This window comes from Rutidosis leptorrhynchoides, chromosome 3 (genome assembly GCF_046630445.1).
Source record: "Rutidosis leptorrhynchoides isolate AG116_Rl617_1_P2 chromosome 3, CSIRO_AGI_Rlap_v1, whole genome shotgun sequence".
Taxonomy (NCBI): Eukaryota; Viridiplantae; Streptophyta; class Magnoliopsida; order Asterales; family Asteraceae; genus Rutidosis; species Rutidosis leptorrhynchoides.
The window spans coordinates 476,443,431-476,459,184 of record NC_092335.1 but is presented as its reverse complement, the minus strand read 5'-3'; the positions used below and the strand labels follow the sequence as shown (position 1 = coordinate 476,459,184).

The 15,754-nt window shown below is 33.2% G+C and overlaps 1 non-coding gene across 1 annotated transcript; it reads left to right on the top strand.

Annotated features, from left to right (window-relative positions):
• Nucleotides 1–4,558: 4,558 nt before the first annotated feature.
• On the top strand, nt 4,559–4,665 carry LOC139903179 (small nucleolar RNA R71). The gene has a single exon (XR_011778021.1). It is a non-coding gene; the product is annotated as a small nucleolar RNA R71 (small nucleolar RNA).
• Nucleotides 4,666–15,754: the final 11,089 nt, after the last annotated feature.

Here is a 15,754-nt window from a genome sequence, read left to right as displayed (position 1 = left end):
AATGATCAGCTCCTTAGCATCCCATGTGAGTCATTAAACATGTAGGAACCATCATTTGGCAACTAGCATGAATGATTACACAAAATTACAAAAATATTATAAATCATTCATGAATTATTTACATAAAAACAGAATTACACATCCTTTATATCTAATCCATATACCAACGACCAAAAACACCTATAAACACTTTCATTCTTCAATTTATTCATCTAATTGATCTCTTTCAAGTTCCATCTTCAAGTTCTAAGTGTTCTTCATAAATTCTACAAGTTCTAGTTTCATAAAATCAAGAATACTTCCAAGTTTACTAGCTCACTTCCAATCTTGTAAAGTGATCATCCAACCTCAAGAAATCCTTGTTGTTTACAGTAAGATATCATTCTAAATTAAGGTAATACTCATATACAAACTTTGATTCAATTCCTATAACTATAACTATCTTAATTCGAGTGATAATCTTACTTGAACTTGTTTTCGTGTCATGATTCTACTTCAAGAACTTTCAAGCCATCCAAGATCCTTTGAAGCTAGATCATTTCTTGTCACTTCCAGTAGGTTTACCTACTAAACTTGAGGTAGTAATGATGTTCATAACATCGTTCGATTCATACTTATATAATCATCTTATTTGAAGAAAATAACTTGTAATCACTAGAACATAGTTTAGTTAATTCTAAACTTGTTCGCAAACAAAGGTAATCCTTTTAACTTGACTTTTAAAAATAACTTAACACATGTTTTATATCTATATGATATGCTAATTTAATGAGTTAAAACTTGGAAACACGAAGAACACCGTAAAACTGGATATACGCCGTCGTAGTAAAACCGGGGGCTGTTTCGGGTTGGATAATAAAAAAACTATCTTAGACTTTGATTTAAAGCTTTGTATTTTGGGAAAATAATATTTCATATAAACATGATAACATATCCAAAAATTATGGTTATACTCAAAGTAAAAGTATGTTTTTCAAAATGGTCATCAAGATGTCGTTCTTTCGACGGAAAAGACTACCTCTTTCAAATATGGACTTGTAACTTGTAATTCTGACTATAAACCACTAATTTTTCAGTTTAGTTCGAAATACTACAGTTCGTTACAAAACCATAGCAATTTCAATCACTCAAAACCGATTTATAACGAAGAAGATATGGGCAAAACAAGATTGGTTAAAAATCACCAAAATAGCTACGGGATTATTTTGCAAAAATCTATATTAACCATGTCCTAGCTAACTTTTCTTATATTATACATGTATTTATACATATTTTCTTGTACTATACTAGTCTTGGTTAATCGTAAGACACATGTACACAATACGTCGAGATAACTTCAAAGACAACAGTTTGTACAGTGGATCGTGATTAAACCTTAGACAATATATATACAATACGTCAGATAAATCGTAAGACACATGTACACAACACGTCGAGATAACTTCAAAGACAATAGTTGTACAATGGGTCATGATTGAGTCTTAGACAATATATTTACAATACGTCAGATAAATCGTAAGACACATGTACACAACACGTCGAGATAACTTCAAAGACAATAGTTGTACAATGGGTTGTGATTGAGTCTTAGACATTATATTTACAATACACCTTGATTATTCCAGGGTGATGTATTGAACTATATATATGGACTACTAACGTTGGACTGCTAACATTGGACTACTAACGTTGGACTCCTAACTTGACAACTTAAATCATCAACACGTAAATAAAAATATGATTTGAATATATTTATCATACTTTGATATATATGTATATATTTGTTATAGGTTCGTGAATCGATCCGTGGCTAAGTATGATTTTTGACGAATTAAAAATTTGTAAAAGTGAGTTTCATTACGCCCTTTTTATCTATATTTTTGGGCTGAGAATACAAGCACTGTTTTTATAACTGTTTTACAAAATAAACACAAGTACTTGAAACTATATTCTATGGTTGGATTACGAATACCGAATATCGCCCCTTTTAGCTTGGTAGCCTAAGAATTACGGAAATGGCCCCTAATTGACGCGAATCCTAAAGATAGATCTATGGACCTTGACACGTCCCATTCGGGTTACGAATACTTTAGTACTTCGATTGATATATACTGATTGCGACGGCCGGTATATAGCATGCAGATTGCGAAATGCCTGTATGCGGGGGATATTCTATATGCATCTTGTTAGTTCGGTTACCAAGTGTTCACCATATGAATGATTTTATCTTTTTGCAGATTGCGAAATGCATGTATAATGATTATGGAAATGAAAATGAAAACAAAAATCTTGTGGTCTATTAAATTGTTGGAAATGAATATTTATGATAAACTAATGAACTCACCAACCTTTTGGTTGACACTTTTAAGCATGTTTATTCTCAGGTATGAAAGAAATCTTCCGCTGTGCATTTGCCCAATTTAAAGATATTACTTGGAGTCATTCATGGCATATTTCTAAAGACGTTGCATTCGAGTCCTTGAGTTCAAAAAGTTTATTATAAAGTAAATGACAGATTAAGTCATTTATAGTTTGGATATATTGTGAAATGGTATACATATTTGTCAAAGATTGTTGTAATGAAAGATTGTCTTTTAAAAATGATTGCAATGTTTGTAAAACATATCATATAGAGGTCAATACCTCGCAATGGGACCAAATGTTATTGTATTCGTCCATATAGATTTGGACGGGCCGTTACAGCACACGTCCAATTTACTTGTCCTGTATATTACCTTACAGTAAACGACCGTCCGGTTGTAAAGGAAAGCGATGAACAAGCAACTGTTACGGCGATGTCTAATGACATGCGTATGATCATGGTTTAAAACGTGTCGGATGCAGTTACTATCCTTGGTAGGAGCAATAGTAAAGATCACCCTATAGTTTTTCAGTCTGGCACAAGGTCCTGTCTCCGACCATGCTATGCAACCACCGTTCTTACGGTTGACACCCGATTTGGTTCAGGTGACCTAATGAATTATGATGAAATCTTAGGATTTTACGTTCAATGGTAATGAACGTATTGAAAATGGGTTTTTCAGAAAACAAATCGGTTTTAGTTTTGATCAAAATATTTTCTCGTTCAAGCTCGAGTTTAGATATCATTGAATTCCATGAGTTTGAATTCTCAATCTTTAAGGTCAATCTCAAGGATTGAGTAATATCAGGCTTAAAAGCTGATTTTTAATCTTTAAGGAGATTATCCTTTCTGGGGGTCTGATTCATTAGTCATATCCAGCTAATTTGCACGGTGCCCTCCCCATTTTACGAGACAAATCCTCTCATGGTTAGGATAAGTCTGACCACTTGATGACCCTGTTCGAACACTCATTTTTGTTGGACTTAACCCACCTATACCTAATTTCTTATATAATGAAAGAGGCATAATACTCACACTTGCACCTAGATCTGCTAGTGCATTATACATGACACAATCACTAAGTAAACAAGGAACAATAAATTCACCCGGATCACCCGACTTAGGTGGAAATTCCGGTGGAATAGTATTCAATGGTTCTATTTTTACGGCTTTAGTTTCTTGTTCTTGCTTACTCTTCCTTTTTCTTTTCGAGGTATCACCAACACAAACTTTATTACCTATTTCTTGCTCATATTCAACTTTTATTGGAAACGGAATATGTGGTTTGTATGGTGCATACATTGGTTTTTCAAAACCTGGTGGTGGTGTGATTTCTTCATTGTCACTCATATCTGAAATCTTTTCCTCTTTTATTTCTGGTTTTTCAGAATTCGTTGAAACCAATGTTAACATTCTCATTACGAGTATTTACTTCAGTATTACTTGGTAGCTTTCCTTGTTTCCTTTCACTCATTAGGCCTGCTAGAGTACCTATTTGTTTTTCTAGATTTAAAATGGAAGTTTGTTGAGTTCTAAATGACTGATCAAACCTCTCATTCGTTTGGGTTTGAGATGTAATAAATTTTTTTTGAGATTCAACTAACTTTAATACCATTTCTTCTAGATTTGACTTTTTCTCTTCGGTTTGTTGTGGTGGTTTATATAAGTCTGGCCTTTGTTGATTGAAAGTGTTGTTTTGATTATTATTGTTATTGTTGGGTCCATTTGGATTGTAAAGAATGTTTTGACTTCAGTTTAGGTTTTGCTTTGGTTGTTGATAAATTATTTTGATAATTATTTCTCGGCCTTTGGTTTATGTAGAAAACATTCTCACGTTGTTCCATCGTTTGTTCGACATTACAATCCTTCATTAAGTGTGGTCCACCGCATTGCTCACAACTGATTTGTATTGCGTGAATATCTTTAGTCATCTTTTCCATTCGTCTTTCAAAAGCATCTATTTTTGCGGAAACGGAATCAAAGTCATGGCTAGAATCGGCTCTAGCCGCTTTAGATGAATGTAAGATATCTTTCTCTTGGTGCCACTCATGTGAGTGGGAGGCTGTTTTATCAATAATCTTGTGAGCTTCAGTAGCGGTTTTCTTCATAATGGAACCACCGGCAGCTGTGTCGATGTCCTTTCTTGTAGCGATATTAACGCCTTTATAGAATATTTGTACTATTTGAAAAGTGTCTAAACCGTGTTGAGGACATCCTCTCAACATTTTTCCGAATCTTGTCCATGCCTCAAATAATGTTTCATTTGGCTTTTGTGCGAATGTGGCAATTTCTCCTTGAAGTCTCACGGCTTTAGATGCCGGAAAAAATCTTTGAAAAAATTTCTCCACTGAGACATCCCATGTATCAATTGCTCCTTCGGGTAATGATTCTAACCAATCTTTAGCTTCCCCAATTAAAGTCCAAGGGAACAACATAAGATAGATCGTTTCATCTTCAATTTCTCGGATTTTAAATAAAGTACAAATTCTATTAAAGGTTTGAAGATGTTCGTTTGGATCTTCTTTTGCTGTTCCACCGAATTGGCATTGATTAGTAACCATGTGTATGATTTGTCCTTTGATTTTAAAATTTGGTGCAGTAATATCTGGTTGAGTAATGGCATGACCTTGGCCCGTAGGTGTGGCTTTCATTCGGTCTTCCATAGTTTGAGGTTCTAGATCTTCCATATTTGAATTTGTTGAATCCGAATCACTAGAAGATTCCGATTTAACGGTTCCTTCTTCTACAAACTCTGTTTGAATAAATTGTGGTTCAGGAGGAATGTTTAATGATTCAGGATCTTGGAATTGTCCCTGAATATCCTCCGGGTTCTCAATTGTGAAGTCGGGTTCAAAAAATGGATTATCAAAAATTTGAATTGAAGTACTTGTTCGACTAGATGATGATTCTAAAAATTCAATGGCAGCAATATTTGCTAGATGTCTTGATCGAGTTACAGGTGGTGAACGTATGAAAGGTGGTGAACGTTTTGCTCGGTGCATTCACTGAATATCCTATTAGTTATAAAAATAAAAATTATATAAGTTATCAAATTAATAGACTTTTCTGATTTTGTCCACGTTTCGAATAGCCAAAAGATGCAGCAGGTAGCCAGGACCTTTTAAATCGGAAGTCCACAACTCGCCACTAACAAATCCAATTATTACTACGAACCAGAAAATTTGAATGTCTATCAATTTAATTGCTTACAATAATTTACAATAATTTTTCGACAAAATTTAAAGAAAATAAAGAAAATTCTAGGTCCTAAAAAACTAGAGCGTAGAAATGAAAAAGAAAAAGCGCGTCGAAAAACGGAAAGTTGAAAAATAAAAATAAGAAAGAAAACGTCGAAACTTAAAAGTCTAAAAACTAAATCTAAAAAGTTGCGCCTAAAGGTATTAAAACTTAAAATGCAATTATAAACAGGAAATGACAATTACTTAAAAAGCACTAAAATCTATAAACTTTAAAATGGCGTCGCGAAATTCTAAAGCGCCTAGATCTTATTTCTAAGGAAAAAGCACTTAAGGGATTTTACGGCAAAGTCTAAAAATCTAGAAATGTAAAATTTACTACGGCAAATACTAACTTAAAACTAAGTACGAACAATAATTATTAAAAGTTATTAATTTAAACGATTAAAAAGATACAAAATATAAAAATAAAACTAAAGTTATAAAAATACAATTTTTTATAAAAATATTATTTTTATATTATTATTTTATAAAAGTATTATTTTTTATATAATTAAACTAATTAAAACTTAAATATTACAAATTAATTAAAAACTAAACTAAATAATAAAATAATTAACCCTAATTAAATTAATTAATAATAATAATTATATAATTAAATCCCTAATTTGCAATTAATGCACCTGTCAGAGACGGCTCCGCGTTCGCGGAGATTTCTGCCTTTGTTGCTCCGCGATCGCGGAGTTTAATATTTTCGGAATGTAATTGGGCCAAAAACAGTAAGGCCCAATTTATTTTTAATTTAAAAATTGATTTGGGCTTTGATTAAATCACGGCCCAGTCCGATTTTTATGTGTTTATTTGATATTTTTAGATTTTAAATTTTATAAAATAAAAGATATATAATTTATATAAAATAAAAATAAACTTATATTTTAAATACTTAAAATAAAATACTTATTAATTTTATAAAAAAAATCTTAAAATAAATATATAAATCCTTTTTTTATATTTTATATTATTACAAAATAATATATTTTTATAAAATTAAAAATAAAAATTATATATTTTTACACAAATATAGTTTATAGCGTTTTGCTTACGGCGATTGTTCCCCGGTAGCGGCGCCAAAAAATACTTGATGTGCGACGAGGGGTATATAAAAATAGATATAAAATATATATTAAAATGAATATATAATATTATTAATTACGCTACATTTTACACAAGTTATTTAATTATTTATAGAATGGATATACCTAAACTTTGCTTACACACTTATAGGCAGTGTACCTAATCGTAGAGTAGAGTAGTTTTTAGTAAGTCCGATTCGTTCCACAGGGATACAGATTGAAAGCGTACTATATTTTATATTTGTACAATATATATATATATATATATATATATATATATATATATATATATATATATATATATATATATATATATATATATAATAAGTATTAATATTATAAAAGGGGGGTTTTACCATTTAATGACCGGTTTGTCAAATTTTTAGTTTTTGCGATAATGTAAATTGCGATAAAATAAATTGCGAGTAAATAAAATAGCGATGAAATATGAAATAAAAGTATTATGCTTATTTAAACTTCCGTAATCATGATGTTTGACGTTTTGGTTATATATTATTACCCCGGGTTAATTGTTATTTGACCTGGTTTATTTGATACGTCTATTTGGCTTTTGTCCATAATAGTCAATCGGTCATAAATATAAAGTGCGAGAGTCCTCGTCAAATTACCCTTATATCCGAAGTCAAATAGTCCAACTAATTAAGGATTTAAACTGTGACGCAGTTATCACTTCTGTCAACAATTACACCAGTTATCACTGTATGTAATCCACCCCTGTTTTAATTAGATATGAATATTAATTTACCCACTTGATCAGTTTGAATAATCAATTACCTAACCCGAATAATTAATTAAATGATTATAATAGACTCCGTATGAACGTCACTAAATAGGACAACCATAAGCATTATTTAATTATTAGGTTAATTAATTTGAAGATAGATTCGACAGACTCCAATGAGTTGTCACTCGATTAGACAATACCCCCCAGCTATTAATAGTCCATAGTCCAATGTCCATAAGTGTCTGTCTTTGTCCAAACATTAATTATGTTCCAAAGTTCAATAACACGATCTTAATATTTAGTCTAACATCACGATTACTTCGGCTCAAATAAGCATAATAATAACTTAGTTACGAGACATTAATTTAAAATGGTTGAACATAACTTACAATGAGTATTAATCGCGTAGTGTTACACGGACAGAGTTTTGACTTACAAAACCTTAAAATATTTGTTACAATAACCTTATTATTGAAATTAACTTAAATTAAAATTATAACACAAATATAGATATAGAAATAGAGAAAGAAGAAGAGATTTAAAATCTCTGGTGTACTCGATTCAGCAGAACTCGATGGCTTTTATAGGCATTTTGATTCCTGACTGCTCCGCGATCATGGCACTTTTGTACCTTGGGGCTCCGCGATCGCGGAGGTCCTATTTCCAGCTGTTGTGTTGAATCAAAACGTGGGCTGCCGACATAAATTATATAATATAATATTTAAGAATTATTTAAATATTATATTATATTCTCGTGCATAGTTGACTTGTACTTTCAGCTCCGTTGAGTCGTACGTTGATAGTTGGTTCATGTGTCGCTTTCGGATTTTCGAACGCCTTTTCGTATGCTTATATATCTTGTACTTTGCGTTTCGCAGCTTGTACTCTTGTCATTTTTAGACGTTATTCATCAATAAATTGAACCACTTGGATTGTATCTTGTACATTTGAGCTTTTTGGTCATTTGCGTCTTTAAATCGTCAATTATGTCTTTTGTCTTCACCTTTTATTATTTAAACGAATATCACTTGTAAATAGAACAATTGCAACTGAAAGCGTGTCTTTCTGGAAGGATAATGCTATGAAATATATGTTCGTTTTTAGCATTATCAAATATTCCCACACTTGAGCGTTGCTTGTCCTCAAGCAATATAGAACTTGAATCTTCACACTAATCACTTCTTTATTCTTCACACTTTATACATCAGTGATTTTGATACGGTGGTATAAACAATGATAGTAACGTTGTGGTTTACAGTCCCACATGACTATAAAAATTTAGATCCTTTAGGAAATTGGATCTTTATGAAAACATTTGATCTTTTGAAAATTCAACCTAGATTTTACCCTAGACAGGTTTTCCAGAATAACCCTTCACCGGTGTTTGCAAAATTGTTTTTGTTGACTGTGGGTTTCAGATTTTTAAAATTTTAGCTCAAAACTTGCGGTTTTGTGTCACCCACTTGCTAACCTTGTATTAGGAAAGCACACGTCCAGTTTACTTGTCCCATATATTACCTTAAGGTAAACGACCGCCCGGTTGTAAAGGAAAGCGATGAACAAACAACTGTTAAGGCGATGTCTAATGACATGCGTATGATCATGGTCTAAAACGTGTCGGATGCAGTTACTATCCTTGGTAGGAGCAATAGTAAAGATCACCCTATAGTTTTTCGGTCTGGCACAAGGTCCTGTCTTCGACCATGCTATGCAACCACCGTTCTTACGGTTGACGCCCGATTTGGTTTAGGTGACCTAATGAATTCTAATGAAATCTTAGGATTTTACGTTCAATGGTAATGAACGTATTGAAAATGGGTTTTTCAGAAAACAAATCGGTTTTACTTTTGATCAAAATATTTTCTCGTTCAAGCTCGAGTTTAGATATCATTGAATTCCATGAGTTCGAATTCTCAATCTTTAAGGTCAATCTCAAGGATTGAGTAATATCAGGCTTAAAAGCTGATTTTTAATCTTTAAGGAGATTATCCTTTCTGGGGGTCTGATTCATTAGTCTTATCCTGCTAATTTGCACGGCGCCCTCCCCATTTTACGAGACAGATCCTCTCATGGTTAGGATAAGTCTGACCACTTGGCGACCCTGTTTGATGCTGAGGTTCGTGGATTTCCTGCTGATTTTAGAGATGACTTTTCTAGATTTTTCGTCAACCTACAGCTGGTCTGGACGACAACTTCTTGACCTAAATCAAGAAGCGCGTGTCTTTTTCAGAAGACTTTACTTCCTATAATGATCGAATTGATTCATCGTGTAGATCCATCTTTCTCATTTATATTACAGTAAACCGGGTAAAACTGATTACTATCGTCCAAAGCAAAAAGTACCTGCAATAATCTTGTACAAAAAGGTGTGATATATGTTTTAAATAACTTGGTAATTTTTCCCACACTTAGCGTACATTTCTTCATTCCTCAACAATTCTAGCACCATTCTCAAATGTTCTCCGTGCTCTTGATCATTCTTAGAGTATATAAGTACGTCATCGATGAAAACAATGACAAACTTGTCAAGATATGGCCCACACACCCGGTTCATGAGGTCCATAAACACAGCTGGTGCATTAGTCAATTCAAACGGCATAACCATAAACTCATAATGACCGTAACGCATTCTGAAAGCAGTCTTTGGAATATTCTCCTTCTTCACCCGCATTTGATGATAACCGGAATGTAAATCAATCTTCGAATAAACCGACGAACCTTGCAGTTGGTCAAATAAGTCATCGATTCTCGGTAGTGGATAACGGTTTTTGATGGTAAGCTTGTTCAACTCTCGATAGTCGATACATAACCTGAACGTACCATCCTTCTTCTTGACAAACAAAACAGGAGCTCCCCACGGTGATGTGCTTGGTCGAATGAAACCACACTCCAAAATCTCTTGTAATTGGCTTTTTAATTCTTTCATTTCACTGGGTGCAAGTCAGTAAGGAGTACGAGCTATCGGTGTAGCTCCTAGTACAAGATCTACTTGAAATTTGACGGAACGGTGGGGCGGTAGTCCCGGTAATTCTTTCGAAAATACATCGGGAAATTCCTTTACGACGGGAACATCATTGATGTTCTTTTCTTTGGGTTTGACTTTCTCGACGTGCGCTTAAATTGCATAAAAACCTTTTCTTATTAGCTTTTGTGCCTTCAAACTACTAATAAGATTTAACTTCGCGCTACTGTTTTCTCCGTACACCATTAAGGGTTTTCCTTTCTCGTGCAGAATGCGAATCGCATTCTTGTAACAAACGATCTCTGCTTTCTCCTTAATCATCCAGTCCATGCCGATTATTACATCAAAACTCCCCAATTCTACTGGTATCAAATTAATTTTAAACGTTTCGCCAACCAGTTTAATTTTTCGGTTCCGGCATATTTTATCAGCTTTAACTAGTTTACCGTTAGCTAATTCATGTAAACATTTATTATCCAACGGCGTTAATGGACATCTTAATTTGGCACAAAAATCTCTACTCATATAGCTTATATCCGCACCCCAATCAAATAAAACATAAGCAGGTTTTTCATCAATAAGAAACGTACCCGTAACATGAAATGTCCCGTTCTTATTGATTAAAAACGTTCCATATTAATTGATTTCGTTACGAGGTTTTGACCTCTATATGAGACGTTTTTCAAAGACTGCATTCATTTTAAAACAAACCATAACCTTTATTTCATCAATAAAGGTTTAAAAAGCTTTACGTAGATTATCAAATAATGATAATCTAAAATATCCTGTTTACACACGACCATTACATAATGGTTTACAATACAAATATGTTACAACAAAATAAGTTTCTTGAATGCAGTTTTTACACAATATCATACAAGCATGGACTCCAAATCTCGTCCTTATTTAAGTATGCGACAGCGGAAGCTCTTAATAATCACCTGAGAATAAACATGCTTAAAACGTCAACAAAAATGTTGGTGAGTTATAGGTTTAACCTATATATATCAAATCATAATAATAGACCACAAGATTTCATATTTCAATACACATCCCATACATAGAGATAAAAATCATTCATATGGTGAACACCTGGTAACCGACATTAACAAGATGCATATATAAGAATATCCCCATCATTCCGGGACACCCTTCGGATATGATATAAATTTCGAAGTACTAAAGCATCCGGTACTTTGGATGGGGTTTGTTAGGCCCAATAGATCTATCTTTAGGATTCGCGTCAATTAGGGTGTCTGTTCCCTAATTCATAGATTACCAGACTTAATAAAAAGGGGCATATTCGATTTCGATAATTCAACCATAGAATGTAGTTTCACGTACTTGTGTCTATTTTGTAAATCATTTATAAAACCTGCATGTATTCTCATCCCAAAAATATTAGATTTTAAAAGTGGGACTATAACTCACTTTCACAGATTTTTACTTCGTCGGGAAGTAAGACTTGGCCACTGGTTGATTCACGAACCTATAACAATATATACATATATATCAAAGTATGTTCAAAATATATTTACAACACTTTTAATATATTTTGATGTTTTAAGTTTATTAAGTCAGCTGTCCTCGTTAGTAACCTACAACTAGTTGTCCACAGTTAGATGTACAGAAATAAATCGATAAATATTATCTTGAATCAATCCACGACCCAGTGTATACGTATCTCAGTATTGATCACAACTCAAACTATATATATTTTGGAATCAACCTCAACCCTGTATAGCTAACTCCAACATTCACATATAGAGTGTCTATGGTTGTTCCGAAATATATATAGATGTGTCGACATGATAGGTCGAAACATTGTATACGTGTCTATGGTATCTCAAGATTACATAATATACAATACAAGTTGATTAAGTTATGGTTGGAATAGATTTGTTACCAATTTTCACGTAGCTAAAATGAGAAAAATTATCCAATCTTGTTTTACCCATAACTTCTTCATTTTAAATCCGTTTTGAGTGAATCAAATTGCTATGGTTTCATATTGAACTCTATTTTATGAATCTAAACAGAAAAAGTATAGGTTTATAGTCGGAAAAATAAGTTACAAGTCGTTTTTGTAAAGGTAGTCATTTCAGTCGAAAGAACGACGTCTAGATGACCATTTTAGAAAACATACTTCCACTTTGAGTTTAACCATAATTTTTGGATATAGTTTCATGTTCATAATAAAAATCATTTTCTCAGAATAACAACTTTTAAATCAAAGTTTATCATAGTTTTTAATTAACTAACCCAAAACAGCCCGCGGTGTTACTACGACGGCGTAAATCCGGTTTTACGGTGTTTTTCGTGTTTCCAGGTTTTAAATCATTAAGTTAGCATATCATATAGATATAGAACATGTGTTTAGTTGATTTTAAAAGTCAAGTTAGAAGGATTAACTTTTGTTTGCGAACAAGTTTAGAAGTAACTAAACTATGTTCTAGTGATTACAAGTTTAAACCTTCGAATAAGATAGCTTTATATGTATGAATCGAATGATGTTATGAACATCATTACTACCTTAAGTTCCTTGGATAAACCTACTGGAAAAGAGAAAAATGGATCTAGCTTTAACGGATCCTTGGATGGCTCGAAGTTCTTGAAGCAGAATCATGACACGAAAACAAGTTCAAGTAAGATCATCACTTGAAATAAGATTGTTATAGTTATAGAAATTGAACCAAAGTTTGAATATGATTATTACCTTGTATTAGAATGATAACCTACTATAAGAAACAAAGATTTCTTGAGGTTGGATGATCACCTTACAAGATTGGAAGTGAGCTAGCAAACTTGAAAGTATTCTTGATTTTATGTAACTAGAACTTGTAGAATTTATGAAGAACACTTAGAACTTGAAGATAGAACTTGAGAGAGATCAATTAGATGAAGAAAATTGAAGAATGAAAGTGTTTGTAGGTGTTTTTGGTCGTTGGTGTATGGATTAGATATAAAGGATATGTAATTTTGTTTTCATGTAAATAAGTCATGAATGATTACTCATATTTTTGTAATTTTATGAGATATTTCATGCTAGTTGCCAAATGATGGTTCCCACATGTGTTAGGTGACTCACATGGGCTGCTAAGAGCTGATCATTGGAGTGTATATACCAATAGTACATACATCTAAAAGCTGTGTATTGTACGAGTACGAATACGGGTGCATATGAGTAGAATTGTTGATGAAACTGAACGAGGATGTAATTGTAAGCATTTTTGTTAAGTAGAAGTATTTTGATAAGTGTATTGAAGTCTTTCAAAAGTGTATAAATACATATTAAAACACTACATGTATATACATTTTAACTGAGTCGTTAAGTCATCGTTAGTCGTTACATGTAAGTGTTGTTTTGAAACCTTTAGGTTAACGATCTTGTTAAATGTTGTTAACCCAATGTTTATAATATCAAATGAGATTTTAAATTATTATATTATCATGATATTATCATGTATGAATATCTCTTAATATGATATATATACATTAAATGTCTTTACAACGATAATCGTTACATATATGTCTCGTTTAAAAATCATTAAGTTAGTAGTCTTGTTTTTACATATGTAGTTCATTGTTAATATACTTAATGATATGTTTACTTATCATAGTATCATGTTAACTATATATATATCCATATATATGTCATCATATAGTTTTTACAAGTTTTAACGTTCGTGAATCACCGGTCAACTTGGGTGGTCAATTGTCTATATGAAACCTATTTCAATTAATCAAGTCTTAACAAGTTTGATTGCTTAACATGTTGGAAACATTTAATCATGTAAATATCAATCTCAATTAATATATATAAACATGGAAAAGTTCGGGTCACTACATAACAAGCTCCGGGTCTTCCTGCGCTTCAGTCGCGTTAATGTTGAAGACTCTTCCTCGGCCTTGCCCATTATTATTCCCTTGGTTTGGGCACGCACTTTTGTAATGGCCCTTCTTCCCGCATCCAAAACAAGTAATGTCGGCATTATGTGTTCCTTTAACCATTGGTCCCTAGACTTCACACTTCGTCGCACCATGACCCTTTCTATTACACTTGGTACATGATGCCGAACAGTAAGTAGTCAGATGGTACCCTTCACAACTTTGGCACGGAATTTTATGCCTCTTGTCGTCATTGTTGTTGTTGCGATTGTTATTGTTGTTGGGACGGTTGTTGTAGTTGTGGTTGTTGGGGTTACGATTGTTGTTGTGATTGTTATTGCGATATATGGTGCGATTGAAGTTGTGATTATTATTGTTGTTGTACTGGTGACCCTTGTCACTGGTTTCTTCCCACTTCCTCTTGCCTTATTTTATTTTAGCCTCCCCGGCTGCCAACTCTTTATTTCATCCCTCAATCTGGCCCATGAGTTTGTGAGCCATTTGACTCGCTTTCTGCATTGATGTAGGTGCGGATGCACTTACATTTTCCTGAATTCTAACTAGCAGCCCTTTCACAAACGCGTCAATCTGTTCTTCCTCATCCTCAAACATACCAGGACATATTAGAGACAATTCTGTGAATCGTCGCTCATATGTGGTGATATCGTTTCCTTGCGCTCGTAGTTCTCTAAGCTCTATCTTGAGATTATTGACATCATTCCTGGGACGGTACTGCTCATTTATCATGTGTTTGAACGCTGTCCATGGTAGTGCGTAAGCAGTATCTTGTCCCACCTGCTCGAGATAGGTGTTCAACCATGTTAACGCAATACCTGTGAAAGTATGCGTGGCGTATTTCACCTTATCCTCTTCAGTACATTTGCTTATAGCAAATACAGACTCGACCTTCTCGGTCCACCATTTTAGTCCAACTGGTCCTTCGGTTCCATCGAACTCAAGAGGTTTACAGGCTGTGAAAGCCTTGTAGGAGCATACTACATGGTTCCCTGTACAGTTAGTCCCACTGATGGACCCTAAGGGATTGTTGCGTAATGTAGCCTGTACTGCGGCTATTCTTGCAGCAAGAAAGTTACAGAATTCTTCCTCGTTCATGTTCAGGGTTTGTCTGGTAGTCGGTGCCATTTCCTTCAAAGATAGCCAACATAGTTAAGTTAATCATATAGAATATCAGGAGTAGTCAATAGTATTTCATAGCATAATATGAACTTTTTTATAAAAGCCTTTTCTTCATATTAGCGTTTTATAATTATAATTCGGGTAGTACCTACTCGTTAAAGTTCATACTTAATAGCTAATATACGATTCAACTACTACAATTCTATCATGAAAAACTAATTACAATAATACTTCATAATTAAATCTTTGGTACAATATTTTACGATCGTACAATACTGCTATTTTACATACAACATGAAATATAGCACACGATAATTATAATACAAGGCA